We start from the raw sequence: 16,310 nt of genomic DNA, 5'->3' as shown, positions 1-16,310 counted from the left end.
GAATGAAGGCAAAAATATTTGCAGGGTATCTGGTTGGGGAAGTTCATAGAGCTATGAATGAGGCATCAAATTATAGAGTTTAGAACAGAGAAAAGTGTTCAGCTGTAAAAGGTGTAGCTATAGTATTTTGAAATGAGTTGCCACCACCTTTGACTTAAGGTGCTATGATATAATGAAATATTCTTAAGCAACCAATGTTTAGGAGCAGGGAGGGGCATGTGGCCCTCCAGATGTTGCTTCCTAGTGTACAGGGCCTAGAAACAGATGAAAAGAATGGCAAGGAGGGAAGCATTACAATAGCACCAACTCTGGATATCAAAAGAGTACAGGTTTCATTTTTCCATCCTTCCACTCCAAGGAAAAAAGCAAACTGGATGATTAAATAACAAGGGATGAAGGTCAAACCCTTCATTTTCTATTCCTGCTAGCTCATTGTTGCTGTCCACTTGGTTTTACAACTGTGAGATCCTCCCATTTTTAATTTCCTGCAAACGGCAGAACATCTTAATTGAAGGGGAGAACTTCGGATTGCCCACACCACAAACACTGGTTTGGTTTTGCTTTTCTTCTAGTAACTTTTATGGTGGCAGCTTTTTTGTGTGTATCACACTGTTTATGGATGAGAAAGACGCATCTAGCAACCATGGTGTTTTGAAATGGATTTATTTTTAAACTGAACATACACAGATGCTGTGTACAGATGTTTCTTTATACCTATACATGAAATTACCTGATACAGAAGTTGAGCAGAATAAGCCACACCATGTAAAACTACTGATACTTCAGTGGCAGGTGTTAATTTTCAATCCCAATCTGTTTCCATGTTTTAACTTTAAAACCCCTGTGTGCAAAGCTTACTGGAACAATAGATTGGAAACTATATACCATCAACAAGAGTCTGTCTGTGTTCTGGTGGTGAGTGGTTGCAATGGAGCAAGGCATGTTCACCCTATTTACTTTCAAGGTGTAATTATCACAATCCAACAGGTAATATTTACACATTACTTTCCCTCTCCTCCTTAATACAGGCTTCTGCTAGCATGTTGCAGCTGATGCTGTAGATACATATTCCTGCAAAAGAAGAAAACAATCCACTATTAATTATCCGGCAACCAAACAGAAAATGTGCCACAAGAAATGAATTTGGATTACCCTAATTTTTGAAGTCGTTATTAACTGGTGGCCATCTTATTTTTTAGTTTTGTTTTTTAGTTTGTCAAACTAATTTATTGATGTTGGAAACCTGTATTTACATACTATGTGCTGTGTCAATTCAGTTATGTGAAAAGGGTGGTAAATTCATTTTTAGAGCATTTAAGTGGCCATCTTGCATTTGGTCCACTAACTGTGAGTGACCATATTTTTGTGAAGGTTGCCCCAGCCAAATTTATTTTGGCATTTTTTCTAATGTAGAAACTCATCAAACCTTTGCAATGTGAACTATTAATTATCTAACATAGCTTCACCACCTGATGCTTGTTTCACCAAACGCATGGCAAGAGCAGAGCATTAATCCACTTGTCAAATTGCCTGCCATGCTGCAGTGAATCCAGGAGCAGCCCTAGCAACAAGGTCAATCACCAGGCCCATAGCTATGAATGACCTCTTACTGGGGAAACCAAGCCAGATAGGCGGCGTATAAATAATAAATTATTATAAACTATTATTACTCATTGGCCTGGGCAGACCACTTTCTCCCATCAAGAAGAAGTGTGCTTGTGTAGCAGCTAATGTTTTGGGGCAAACATGTTTCTGTGCAGTTAAAACAGCTACACCCCACGTGGATGATCGGTAATGTTGTCATGGGGCCAAAATCATCTGTTCTCATGGCACTTCTCATGTCCAGGATGTGTATCCTGCTCCTCACCATGGTGATTTGAAGCCTTGCTTCCAGGAGATGGGAAAAATAAAGAGAGTGTATGAACAGCGAAGAACAAGACCCTGGCAAAACAGGAACAGAATGAAGTGGGTGTAGACGTAAAGGTACACATGCGTATTTTGCTGATGTAATGGACAATCCACTGTGCCTTAACCCTGCCTACCTACCCTATTTCCAATAAGTTATTTCACTTGTTTGTTGGAATACAACCCAGCAAAGCCACCACCTTTACCTGCCTGAAAGCAAATGAAGCCTACCTCAAGTAAAGTGCCTGTACCTTGCTCCCACTCCTCACATGTGTTTCTCTTCATATCCTGCCCAAGCATGTTTTCTTCTTCTTTCAACTTAAGACTGGGCATGTTTAATCAGAAGAAAATCCCACTGAATTCAGTGGGGCATAGTCCAGAACTATGTGCTGTACCTTGATTTTCTCTTTTTGCTCACACACTGTCAATTTCTTTTTCTGCTGGATTCCTTGAAATTCCAGGTCCGTAGGAGTCCATTGGGGCTTATTAAATTCAGCCTTCTTGCACCCTCATCTTCCTCACTCATTTTCACCTCCACATCATCATCAATGATGACCAACGGGAACCACTCCATACACGTTTCCGTTCTGCAAGAAAACATACTTGAGACTGCGCTTGGAGCTATCAAGAAATCAGCGTCATTCTGTTGAATTGTATGATGTAATGCCTAATTGGCAGAGAAGGCCTGGAATATTATGACAGTAAACAAAGCGCTTGTCTTTTGAAAAGAAGCCCATAAAATCCTGGTCCCTCTTTCAGAAATATGTCACTTTTGCCGAGTGGTGCAGTAGATGTTTTTCTTGCAACCTGGATGCTAATAACTCAGCTGCCTTCTTGGAGAGGCCCAAATCACGCACTAAGTCATTCAGTTCCCGTTGGCCAAACTGCTGTGGAGCTGATCGCTACTAAGATGAGTCGTCTTCGGATTCTACAGCCATTTCTCAATGCACCTTCCCAAAATCCTCATGATCTTCCTCACCATGTTCACTTCCTTCATCTTCAGAAGAGACAAACCCCTTAAAAACTGGAATTGGGAGTTCCTCAGAGTGCGGGATAGGTCTAATTGCTAAAGGAATACTGGGATAGGCGACAGCATGTCGGTTTTTCTTGCCGATACCCTTCATATTGACCAGACAAAAATAGCAATCACTTGTGTGATCCTTGGGTTCTCAACAAACCATAGGAACCCCAAAAGGCATACTCTTCCATTTTCCTTTTGTCCAGTCTCTAAGCATTTCCTCACAATTGTGACAGACAATATGCGGAGCCCATTTCTTGTCTTGGTCACCCAGGGGAATTTCAAAATAGCTTTTATAGGCACGCCTCACAAACGCTGTTATATTGCATCTTTGATGAGGAAATGCGTAGCAGCCACATACATAACAAAAGGCATCAGGGTTGTTTACACATTTTGAAGAAGCCATGGTCTGATCTGAAAAATACAAATATTTAGGTTACAAAACTATAAAAATAAAGAAAAATTAAGTTGGTTAGGGTACATCAATGTGTCATTGTCCACTTATTCCCAGTGCAAATATGACATATCGGCAAAAGTCAGAAATTGAAAGATAACTATAGCATGTACACAAAAATCGATTTCAGATTTGAAATCAGCATTGAAAGAACATATAAAAACAGTTGGAAAATCTCATGCAACAGAAAAAGAAAAAAAAATTGTTCCCCAGTGATTCAGTTTGCCAGGCACAGAAGCTTTTTAAAGGAAAGAGGAATTTTAGCTGAACCAGATACCAGAGGTGGAAAAAAGCTTCCATCTGAAACTGTAAGCAAGGTTGTAAACTTTTATTACAGTGGTGAGAAGTCTAGAATAAAGCCAGGAATAAAAGATGTGGTCAGAATTGGAAAAGAGTATCATAGAAAGCGGCTAATAATGGACAACCTACAAGAATTGTATGCAGGCTTCAAGATGAGGTACAAGGGTACCACTGGACTTCTGATTCTTGTACTTTGCATCCTGTAGCAGTGCATTATAAAAGTTAAGGCAGTTCATAACAAAAAACTAATGCCTGCTCCAAAGGTCTTTTTTTGTCACTTTATGACCAATTCAGTTTTATTTTGCAGGAATTGCATTTTTTTTAGAGAACAATAAAAGATGCAGAATACAAATTGATACAACAAAAACCAGTACTTAAATTTTTTTTTAATGATGATAGTATTGACATTTAAATCCAAATGTGACTCATACATGCTCCATCCTCCACATGCAGCTGCTGGGTGACCTTGGGCCAGTCACACTTCTTTGAAGTCTCTCAGCCCCACTCACCTCACAGTGTTTGTTGTGGAGGAGGAAGGGAAAGGAGAATGTTAGCCACTTTGAGACTCCTTAAAGGGAGTGAAAGGCGGGATATCAAATCCAAACTCCTCCTCTTCTTCTTCATACGATCCTACAATTATTTCTACATTTAAGCAACTGGATACGTGGGTATTGAATACCAACTTTTATTATTACATAACTTAATACTAATAATGACATGTAAAGTTACATTTACAGTGGTGCCCCGCAAGACGAAATTAATTCGTTCCACGAGTTTTTTCTCCTTGCGAGTTTTTTGTCTTGCGAAGCACGGTTTCCCATAGGAATGCATTGAAAATCAATTAATGCGTTCCTATGGAGACCGCCTTCAGACCAGACTCTTCTGAAGGCAGGCCGGGGGAGAACGGCAAGCTCCGGGGACAGAGGTGAAGGGGCAGCGCTCCTTCGCCTCTTTCCTCGAACCTCTTCTGTAGGCAGGCGGGGGGGAGAACGGCTTTTCTTCCCACCGCCAGCCTTCAGAAGGCTGTTCTGAAGGCTGGCAGTGGGAAGAAAAGCCCTTCTCCCCCCACCGGACTTCAAAAGAGCTGCGGGAAGTCCGGCGGGGGTCGAAGGGATTCCCTCACTGCCGCCCACCTTTAAAAGCACTCCGGGGAAAGCAGCAAAGCGCGGTCCAAGGGATTCCCTCCCAGCCCGCCCCGCTCCGCTGAAGTTTAGAGGGAGCCTGTGGGGAAAAATTCAAAAAAAATTTCGTTTTGCGAGAAAAGCCCATAGGAAAATTTGTCTTGCGAAGCGGCTAAAAAATCAGAAAACCCTTTCATCTTGCGCGTTTTTCGTTTAGCGAGGCATTCGTCTTGCGGGGTACCACTGTACATTATTTCAATAACACATAAAAATAAAGCTGTGAATGAACTATTTTGGGACAAAATCCTTTGATTCCTGTTTTGGGTATCTGACCCAGTTCTCCATTGATGTCTTTATAGTTGCATCTCGTGGCTTCATACCAATTACATTCAGGCTTGCTTTTGTTACCTCCTTGACAGCTCTCTCCACTATTTGTGTGTGACACTTAAATTTAGGTACAAGAGGTTCCGCTACTATGTACAACCAAGAGTTCGGTATTTGACATGTTCCTAATTAAAGGAGGTTCCAATGCGTCTGTTTCACTCTATTTAGAAAAGAGTCTTCAGAGATCCCTTGAGAAGCAGATTACTACTCCAAAAATATTTTGTTTTGAAAAGGTCAAATTCCATTATATTGCAAGGGAAGACGTAGACGTAATCTGCTGTTCCCTTGAAACCTGTTTCAGAGATGTGCAGACACTCCCTGGAACTCACAATTTCCACAACTTTAAACCACTGAATTCTACAGGCACAACTGAAGCAAGAAGAATGAGCACTGATAAAGAACCCTTCCTCACTTTCAACTTGAGGAGCCTCCCCAAGCTTCCTGTGAATGCTGATGATCTGTATCCTGGATGTTTTGTAACTTGCAAGCAAGTATGATCATTTGTGGTACTTTGGAATGGTATCGGAAAATAATCAAGATGATGGAGATGCTTTTGTAAAATTTATTCACCCAAATCGACCTTCGCCTTCATTCTGCTGGCCTAGCCATGACAATTCTTGCGTAAAACCATTTCCTCACACGCTTGGTATTGTACAACTCCCAAAGACAATAACTGGCAGAAGATACTTCTTTCCCAACAAGTGTATGGTGTTGATAGAAGAAAAAAAATGAAAATCTTGCAGCTGATACTGAGGCTACAGCAAAGAAACTGAGGATCATTGAACTTGTAAGGTAATAAACTGTGATGATAGCATAATCTGTTATGGTAAGTGCATTTATAAAATCTTGAGTGCTGGTGTATTTTTTCCTGAAATCTCATCATTTTATTGAGCTCTGTGTAAAATTTCAGAGACGTGATCAATGGTTATGGAGAAAAAACAATGTGCACAAGAGTATCTTGTGGTGAAGGTCTCAAGCGGGACAGACAACAGATAGTGCTATAAAATTAAAACCATTTGTGACAGAGGAAAAAATTAAGGGGGTTTCTTCCAACCACAGGGGAAGGGTGTACACCAAATTTCATCAACATCCGAGACAGAGGGTGACATGCCTTCATTGAAATGACATAGAATGACCCAACACAAATGGTGTGTTTTAGCTGAAATACAGAGAAGGTACATAACCAACTCCTGGTAGTATGACAGCTAAAGTTAATATATGCCTTTTCTGACACCACATTCACTAGTGAAAGTAATGAATGGGCAACACAAAGGCAAAATTACATGCTGCAAAATGTGGATCAATGTCAAAGTGTTGTGGACTAAATGTGTGCCTAGGCCAGGGTGAACATAGCCAATGATCACACTGAGGTGGAAAGTCAAAGCATTTACTCAGCCATGGCAGAAGGCACAGAAAAGGCAAACACCCAAAGAATTTGTGCAACTCTGAAGCGCACAGTAAATACGATGTATAGCAACCATATAAGTATTATGTGAAAAACACGTGAACATGATTACTATTGGGGTCGTTCCATGCCAAATCACCTACTGTATTTTAATACTCAGTTGTGCTCTCACAACTCAGATTAATCTTAAAAAAATCATTTGAGGTTCTCTCATAGGTATCTACACATAATTTTTTAGGAAGAAAAAGTTTTGAGAGCACATGGCACCAGGTGATTTGGTGTAGAATGACCCTCAAGAGGGCTTCTCGGACCGCTAAAGAAGTGTATAAACATAGAATAACACAATGTACTCATACCTTATATTCTGAAGTGAAATGTTTCGTCAAAACTGTGTGGGTTTTGCCTATACCTGAAAAATAAAAAAGAAACAATGATACAATGAACCAGCCATTTTTGTATGACTGCAAAACATTTTGCTTTAAAAGTAGCCCACACAGTCCCTCAGTTACAGATAGAAACTACATAATGCAATCTTTTAAGAGGAAACCTGCATAGTGCACATTTAGCACATAAGGTCACATTAATCCCAGGAGGTTTCACTTGCAAAAGTGGTTGTGGAGTTCACTCTTATCAACAGTCCCTTTTCAGGGTCCGTCCCAAACAGTGGAATGTACTTCAGAGCAAACTAGCAAATTACACTGTCACCAACCCATGTGGTTGTAAGGAAGAGTGAAAATGCTAGAGAAGTGCATATACACCAGTTCTTTCCCATAGGTTCCTTGAATCAGAAAGCTTTGTCTGTACTGGTATACAGTGCGGCCGAGTAAACATATGGAATATGCCAGGGATAACAACCCAGTAATTTTGAAGTTTGTAAAGAGGTTGATTTAAACAAGCACTGGCATGAGATTAGTCTTTGAAGCAAACTACACACTATGCCACTGCATTGTGGGGGTCCCACCCTTAGCCACTGCTCAGACGTCTGCACCAATTTACTTTAAAAAAACAACGTTCAGGAAATTGTTAATTGTGTCATGTCCAGTTTGGTCCTTTGCTCTTTGTGAAAATAGGGACTGCAGTCAAGTTGAAGCGTTAAGTCTTCAAACAGACAGGAGCTTTTAAGTTTGTAAAAAGCTTAAAATGAACACAAAGAAGAAACCTACACATAAGACTTTCAAGGAGCCACAGGCAAACAAAGCTAAAGATGTCCCACATACAGCAAGCCTGCTAGGAACAATTCCTAGCTTAGGAAAAAGCTGCAAGGGGGGGATTTGTTTTATGCCTTCTCTGACACCACGTTCATTAGCAACCAAAACGAACGGGCAACACTGAAGGCAAGATGACACAAAGCAACCAAAACTAAGCAAGCAAGGAAAGATCTGCACCTGCATGCCTATACAGTGGTACCTCGGGTTAAGAACTTAATTCATTCTGGAGGTCCGTTCTTAACCTGAAACTGTTCTTAACCTGAGGTACCACTTTAGCTAATGGGGCCTCCCGCTGCCACGGTGCGATTTCTGTTCTCATCCTAAAGGAAAGTTCTTAACCTGAGGTACTATTTCTGGGTTAGTCAAGTCTGTAACCCGAGGTACCACTGTACACACAGCTTACCTACATTACAGAGCTGGAGACATTTCCTGCAGTTCAGCATACTGAAATTTTATATGCCTGCCTGTAAGAAAAAGATCCTCCACTTTTCTTTCCTCTATGGGCTCTTTCTCACAAAATCTTATTTACCTCTACCCTTTTCTCTCTAGAAAGCAACGCGAGAAGAGCTGCTGTGCCCGTGTTTGCGCTCACAGCGAACTTGCCACACGTGCAAAATATCCCCGCTTCCTATCTAAAAGTGATGGGGCCCCCCTCGTGCTAGCCTGTCCCGTCAAGCCCAACCAACACCGCCTCCTGAGGCTCCACAGGGCGCGAAGCCGAGGCGGCCACGCTACGCCGTCATTACTTGCCTCTGTGCCCCCACTAACACCACGCGCTAAGCAGCAGCTGAAAGGCCCCGCAGCCTCCGCGCGCCCATTCGCGCGAGAGGACGAGCTCCCTCAGGGGCCGGCAAGGCCTACATGCCCGCCTTGCTCAGTTCCCCGGAGGTAAGGGAAGAAAAAAGAGCGCGTAGGGTCTTTACTTTTAACCGCCGGGCTTATTATTATTTTTTGGTGGGGGCGTTCATACCTCGGGCCCCCGCGGAAGCTTAAAGCGGCGCGGAGCTTTCGCCGGCAGAGGCTGAGGCCTTCAAAGGAAGCGCTTTTTTTCCTCAGGGCGCTGCGCTTCGTTTAAAAGGGCTGCTGGGAACTGCATCTCCGCGAGGAGATAAAGCGCAGAGCCCGGGATTCTTCCGAGGGAGAGACGAAATGGCAGAGGCTGTGGGAATCCGGCTCACTTCGATCCCCCCTCAGCGAAACCTCCATGCCTGCCTCACCCGCCCGCGCTCCTCCTCTGTTTCCCGCCTCCCTTGCCAACTGCCACACATATGAGCCCCCCCCCCCAGCCTCACTCACTTGGTTGGCTCCAGCCCCCACAGCTCTTCCCGCGCTTTTCAAACACCCCGCTTGGTACTTGCCCTCAGCGGCTCTCTCAACCGCCACCTCCCTCGCGCGCGCCGAGAGCGGGAAAAGAGACTCCCTTCCCCTTCCGGCCGCTTCTTACAGCCTCCGCTTCGGGCCAAACCATTGCTGCTAGAGCGGGGGGAGGAGAGAGAGAAGACCAGGCCAGACCGCTCCATTCATTGATTTCTGCAGGAAACCATCGTAGCCCAGACAGGTTTCAAAGGTCTGACATATACCAAACGCGCTCTCGGGTGACTCGCTCCTCCTCTTGTCGAAACATGAGGAGAATGTGGAATGTACCAACTGTGCTTCTACCCCCTTCTTCCCGCTGTTCTCTTTCAAACGGTTGCGGGACCCTAGAGATAGCAGTGCAGAGTAAAGCAGATCTCGTTCCGCTCTCGTTTCTTCTCTTTTGATTTGGGATCTGCATTTTGCAGCAGGAGAGGGGCAGAAATGCACGTGGAGATACTGCACAACATCTTGTTTGGCGCAGCAGTTAATGGCCAGATTCTGTCATTTTCTATTTATTTGGTGATTAAACCAGATTACATCATTTTCTGCTGATGTGCAAGGTTAATGAAATGTTCAAACAAGATGTTAAAGAAAAAGGTTTTTGTGAAAAAGAATCAAACTTTCAACAAGAAATATTGAATAACGATTTTAAAATTCTGCCTAAAATGTATAAATTACTGCTTGAATGGCACCTGAAAGATGAGGAGGTAAAATCAGTCATGATTTACTGGGCAAAAGATTTTGGGTATAATATACAGTTAAGTGATTGGGTAAAACTATGGAAAGAGGGTTTGAGATTTACCGCATGTAATGCATTAAAAGAAAATGTGATGAAGATGGTGTACAGATGGTACATCACACCAGTTAAGTTAGCAAAAATGTATAAAGTCAGTAATAAATGTTGGAAATGCAAAGAGAAAGAAGAATCATTCTACCATATGTGGTGGGAGTGTAAAAAGGTGAAATGTTTCTGGGAGATTGATATATAATGAGTTGAAAAAATGTTGAAATATACATTTATAAAGAAACGAGAAGCATTTCTTTTGGGTATTGTTGGAAATGAGATAAATAGAAAAGATTGCAAGCTTTTTTTATATGCAGTAATAGCAGCAATAATATTACTGGCCCAAAAATGGAAGCAAGAAGAATTACCAACATTGGAAGAATGGAGGATGAAATTAATGGACTATGCAGAATTGGACAAGCTAACAGGAAGGATCTGAAACTGGCGGGACCAGAGATTCAACGAAGACAGGACTAAATTTACAGAGTATTTGAAAAGTATTTGTGACAATCAGACTACGTTTGTATGTCTACAAGAAGTTCTGTGAGGAGTAATTTAAGAAATATTGTAAAAATGGAAAGGGAGAGATGATCTGTTAAGAAATGTAAAGGCAATATTAAGTTAAGAATTGCAGGAGATGTGATTATGACGGAGGATTATCAGAGGAGCTGAAGGAAGTTAAATATGAATATGTGTGTTATAATTTATGTGGTATGTCTTTAAAATTTTGTATGCTAAAAACTAATAAAAAATGTTTTTAAAAAAGTTTCTGCTGATGTGCATGCTCTATTTTATTTTACAGTGGTACCTCGGGTTACATACGCTTCAGGTTACACACTCCGCTAACCCAGAAATAGTGCTTCAGGTTAAGAACTTTGCTTCAGGATGAGAACAGAAATCATGCGGCAGCGGCGCAGCGGCAGCAGGAGGCCCCATTAGCTAAAGTGGTGCTTCAGGTCAAGAACAGTTTCAGGTTAAGTACGGACCTCCGGAACGAATTAAGTACTTAACCTGAGGTACCACTGTATATTCTTCTCAAAGGCACAAATACTTATCTGATCAACTCCCTTTTTAGAGAGACTGGAGCTCAGTTTCATATCACTCAGAAGCTGAATGCTCTTTAGACAGCAAAGATAACATTCACATTCGTTGTTATTTTAAAGCCATTTACTATGAAGCACAGAAGATGCTATTTTTTCTTAGAAAGCAGTATAATCCTATTGTGCATATTATTATAATGATCAGAATCTATATTGCCATCTGTATCTGAAAGAGGCACATAAACATTTCCGTTGTCCACAGTAACTCTATGAGTCCTCTGTTTAACTCCTTTCGACTGCCATTTGGGTTTCGGAGATGGCTCCCTTGGATTTATTGCTTGATACAATCCTTCACCTGTTGCCAGAGTTATTTTATACCTGTGCCAGGGACAAATAATGCATGGCTGTCCAAAACACACAAGGGAAGGAAGGAAGAACAGATGGGCGGGGAATAATTATTATTATTATTATTATTATTATTATTATTATTATTATTATTATTACACTGAACATCCCCCACACAAAATCCTCCATACCACTATAATAGGAGTACTAGGTTCCTGTTTTTTTTAAAGCATATAAATGTAACAAATAAAACAAACAAATACCTGAAATTTCACAAAACGTGGAAATCTCAAGAGTGCAAACTCCTGGGAAGTCTCCCTTAAAGTTCATTGGAAAATAACTTTAGTACTGGTTCACTCTTAAGGACACCCCCCTTCTGAGATTGCGTGGCGAGTCGTCCCCCCCAGTGGAAATAAAGACACATGACACAATTATTTAAGGTTAATGGGCTAAATATGGCCACAACTTTATTGGTTACAGGTAATGAGCGGTCTTGGTTTAGGCATTGGTCCTAACAGACTATCTGGCTTCAGCCTGTCCACTTGAAGTGCTTTTTGTTTGTGCTGTAATATGCTATCACAGGAACATTGGAAGCTGCCATACTGAATCTTATCTCATACTGAATCCTTGTCTGCACAAGGAAGATCAAACTATATGTGAATGTTTTAAAAAAAGGGGTCTTTGCACCTAACATTTTTAGAGCAAATAGCATCAGCTGATGGGGCTTATAATTATGAGAATCTCGAGATGGCATGGAAGAGGAAATTTTACCTTCTCATCCTCTGTTATGGTGCTGAGGAAAATCCCTCACACACTCTATAGTGATGTTAGGAAATCTTAGCAAGGAAAACTTTGCTTCAAGCCAAGGAAGGTCTTTGTGGGAGAACCAAAGAATAGAGACTTATGGGGAATGTGTATCTGTTTCTTTAAACCGTAGACTTCTTGGCTCTGAAAGTGTGAATACCGTATTCTTCGCTCTGTAGGACGCACTTTTTCCCCTCCAAAAATGAAGGGGAAATGTGTGTGTGTGTCCTATGGAGCGAATGCGCACCGACCCCTCTAGCTCTCCAGGCTTCAGGAAGCTATCCGCAAGCCTTGGGAACTGCTGCCAGGCTCCCAAGGCTTGCGGATAGCAGCCTGCAGCCTGAAACCCGTGGAGCGCAGCGCCACGCACCCTGGGCTTTGGGCATCTATCCGCAAGCCTAGGGAGCCTGGCAGGAGTTCCCACCGGGTTCCGAAGGCTTGCGGAAAGCAGCCTGAAGCCTGGGGGGCGCAGCGCCAACTCCTGCGGCCCAATGAGCCGAGCCGGCGGCGAACAGCGGTGCGTTTGGAGTTAGGAGCACGGCAGGCGTGGTCAATAGCAGGCACACTGGCAGCCAAGTGGGGGGGGGGAGGTGGCAGGAGAATAGGCACCTCCGACCACCGGAGCGGTCACTGAGGGGGCGCTGGGCGAGAAGCGCGTCAGCTTCGTTCCAAAGGCGCGCGCGCACCTCTCTCTCTCTTGTGTGTGTGTAGGCTACCTGCAAAAGCGGCTCTCTTTCCTTCAGGTCGAGTGACGCTAACCCAGCTGGGCTGCCAATCTGATACGGAGTTGGCCAACCAGAGAGAGACCTGGATTAAATTAACGCGGGCCGAGGGAAAATGCTGCGTGATTGGCTATTGGCCGGGAGGGGGAAGGGTGGGTGGCTTATCCCACCCATTTGGGCAGGGGTACAGACGTTTGGTCTGTAACACGTGGATAGGAGGAATGCTCTCACTTTTGTTCTTTCTTTTTTAAGTGGTGGTTGGGTGGGATATTGTTAGCCCCATTGAACTGGTAAAGCAATAAGCCTCGCAGTTGCTGGGATCTTTTTTCATGTAGAAAATACTGTCTCGGTAACTTTTCCCCCCAGGTCCAGTAATTGCTCCCGTCTCTTTTTCATTTCCCTCTACACTGACTCTTCTACATCCCACCACTCTCTCTCTCTCTGTGTGTGTGTTTGCTTGCCAATTCAGGAAAGTTTATAAGGCACTTGCAATGTATTTTAGGTCCCTCGTTGTAACCAGTTTGAGACTCATTTTGAGGAAAGTACAAACTTGCCATTCTTGCAAGTAAATATTAGCACCCTCGAAGACTGCAGTCTATGAAAGCTTATACCATAAGAAACATGTTCCAGGCATGCTTACATTCTGGTATGCACAAAGCACTGCAGCTTCAGTAACATGCTTCAATACACTTTTACTGTAACAGACTTAACAAGGCCTATGGAGATTTTTGTATGTACTTTACTATTTAAGAGTGAAAGAAAGAAAGCAAAAACTTGTGTTCAGACGGAATTGAGTAATGTTTGTTGAATACTAGTGTAACAAGGCATATTCTTCACAAAACCCAAAATATTTGACATGATACAATGTATCTGTAATATTCAACTTTGTTTTGTTAACTTTATAGTGTTGTGGCACCCACCCTTTGGAAGTCCCTCCCTTTATTAAACATTAGACAGGTGACATCCCTGTTGTCTTTTTGGTGCCTACTAAAGACCCTTCTCTTCCAACAAGACTTTTAAGTGGATGGATCCCGCTCGCTGTCTTGGCTTCTTTGCTCTTTGGGGCTGGGAATAATCCCCCCCTTTCTCCCCCCCTAAAAACTAGGTGCGCCCTATGGTCCGGTGCGCCCTATGGAGCAAAAAATATGGTAAGTTATCTCCCCCATCTGCAGGAAGGAGGCTTTTTAGTTGATTTGTGTGCCTTAACACCTGGTTATCTAAGATGTCGTTTCTGTGTGAATAGAGTCATCAACCTTATTACAGCAAGAATGTGTATCTGGTGTGTGCCTGAGAATTGGGAAGATGTTCTTTCATCTCAAGGTCTTGAGAACAAACAAGGTTCAGCAGCAGCAAGCTGAGTTATCGCCCTTCTGTGTAACCATTGGCGATTCTTAATTAATTAGAAGAACTGATTGGTCCTTGGGTCCGAATACACGTGAGTCCCAAGGGATAAAATCTTAGGGAACTGAGTTGCATTTTTGCAGCTGCCCATCTTGCCAGGCTTACCATCTTGCTGACAGCCGCCATTCATATGCACGCTCTTTGTGATGTAGGGTGCCTGTCTGTTGTCCTGGAATCCGGAATCCGCCGAGAACCTTACAAACATTCTAAGTCTTCTTTGTTCTCGTTAGTGAGTATATTTAGCTAGCGATGTTAAACAATGTTTTTATTTTCTTGTTTGAAACCTGTAAGAGATGTACCAACTTTTAAGTTTGAATAATTTGTGGGGAGTTAGCCAAGTTGATGGGCCACCTCCCTTTATCCCAGGCAGTGGACTATAAGAGTTACAAGAGTCTGGTGATGCAAAGGTATGGGCTGCATGTGGAGAATTATCGGCGTGCCTTCCGGAAGGGGGATAAAACCACCTCCTCGGACAGTCTTTCTGTGGTTGCCTCGAAAATGGCTCAAAATTTTGATCTTTGGCTTTCTGCTGAAGGTGTGGATACTTTTGAGGGCCTAAGGCAATTAATGTTAAAGGAACAGTTTACTCCACAATTGCCTTCTGAAGTAGCGAGTCTTGTGGCAGACAGACACCCTGCTACTCTTGAGCAAGCTACCCAACTTGCAGAGACTTTTAAGAAGAGTAGAGTTTGGATTTGATATCCCACTTTATCACTACCCGAAGGAGTCTCAAAGCGGCTAACATTCTCCTTTCCCTTCCTCCCCCACAACAAACACTCTGTGAGGTGAGTGGGGCTTGCCGATCAGAAGGTTGGCGGTTCAAATCCCCGCGACGGGGTGAGCTCACGTTGCTCAGTCCCTGCTCCTGCCAACCTAGCAGTTCGAAAGCACGTCAACGTAGATAACGTCAAAGTAGATAAACAGGTACCGCTCCGCTACCTGTGCACAGTAAAAGTGTGCACAGTAATTGAAGAATAATGCATGGCTTCAATTCTTTGCTGAAGGGAAGGGGAAGCACAAAACAAGAAGGATCAGAAAGAACAGTATTTACTAACCTACCCAATAAATTAGTGCTGAGTAAGAAATGCTCATTACACCAATGAGGGCGGTCTTTGCTGGATAGGAAAGGAGATCATAAAGCAACTTGGTTTTTTCCTGTAGAGAAGAGGAGGAGGAGTTTGGACTTGATATCCTGCCTTTCACTCCCCTTAAGGAGTCTCAAAACAATCTCCTTTCCCTTCATCCCCCACAACAAACACTCTGTGAGGCTGAGAAACTTCAGAGAAGTGTGACTAGCCCAAGGTCACCAGCAGCTGCATGTGGAGGAGCGGGGAAGCGAACCCGGTTCCCCAGATTACGAGTCTACCGCTCTTAACCACTACACCACACTGGCTCTCACACTTTTAAGTTGAATCGGTCGCATCTAGCAAACAAAAGCCAGCCCAGCAGAAACCGACCAGTGGCATCAGCTCCAGCGGGGAAGTTTGCTTCTCCGGTTAAAGAACAAAGCAGGGCTAACCCCATGCCTTCCAAAGACTCCTCCTCAGGGGAGGGTGACTGGTCTAAACTTACTCCTTCTTTGGGACTGTGTTTCTATTGCAGGAAGTCCAGTCATGTGAAGGCAGCTTGCCCCCAACTAAAAGATAAAAGACCCCCAGCCGTGATGTCAACGCCGACAGTGCGCGTAATTCAACGGCCAGCAGAGGACTGGGAGGTGGAGTCGCAAGGGTTGAGGGCTGAAGGGATAGTTCTCCCAGAAAATAATGGGGGTGGATCAGCGCCTGGTGCTACAGTTCGCATGACCACTGGAAACACTTCCAATGCTGTTAATGTGGGGCCAGTGAGAACTGGAGCGGGAACGAGAGTGCCACATGTTAATTGGGCTAATTTAGAATTCACAGCACCTATTACGATCAATCAAATTGTTGTGAACTCTTTTTGGGACACGGGCTCCGATATTATGAGCGTGTCTAGAGATTTGGTTTTGCCCCAACAGATATAGCCTGACCCCTTGAAGATTAGCCCGTATGGGGTAGATGCAATCTTTCAACCTACTGCCATTG

The 16,310-nt window shown here is 43.3% G+C and overlaps 1 long non-coding RNA gene and 2 other non-coding genes across 3 annotated transcripts; all 3 read right to left on the bottom strand.

Moving 5' to 3' along the window:
- Window positions 1-646: 646 nt before the first annotated feature.
- LOC128423476 (uncharacterized) lies at window positions 647-9,214 on the bottom strand. The gene is made up of 4 exons (XR_008332764.1): window positions 9,092-9,214; window positions 6,944-6,996; window positions 2,137-3,337; window positions 647-1,071 (listed from the first exon to the last, which is right to left on the bottom strand). It is a non-coding gene; the product is annotated as an uncharacterized LOC128423476 (long non-coding RNA).
- On the bottom strand, window positions 6,331-6,458 carry LOC128423808 (small nucleolar RNA SNORA13). Its single transcript, XR_008332869.1, has one exon. It is a non-coding gene; the product is annotated as a small nucleolar RNA SNORA13 (small nucleolar RNA).
- On the bottom strand, window positions 7,790-7,924 carry LOC128423809 (small nucleolar RNA SNORA13). Its single transcript, XR_008332870.1, has one exon. It is a non-coding gene; the product is annotated as a small nucleolar RNA SNORA13 (small nucleolar RNA).
- Window positions 9,215-16,310: the final 7,096 nt, after the last annotated feature.

The sequence above is a fragment of the Podarcis raffonei genome, chromosome 11 (assembly GCF_027172205.1).
Source record: "Podarcis raffonei isolate rPodRaf1 chromosome 11, rPodRaf1.pri, whole genome shotgun sequence".
Taxonomy (NCBI): Eukaryota; Metazoa; Chordata; class Lepidosauria; order Squamata; family Lacertidae; genus Podarcis; species Podarcis raffonei.
The sequence above is the reverse complement of the archived record's forward strand: the minus strand, read 5'-3'. Positions and strand labels throughout refer to the sequence as shown.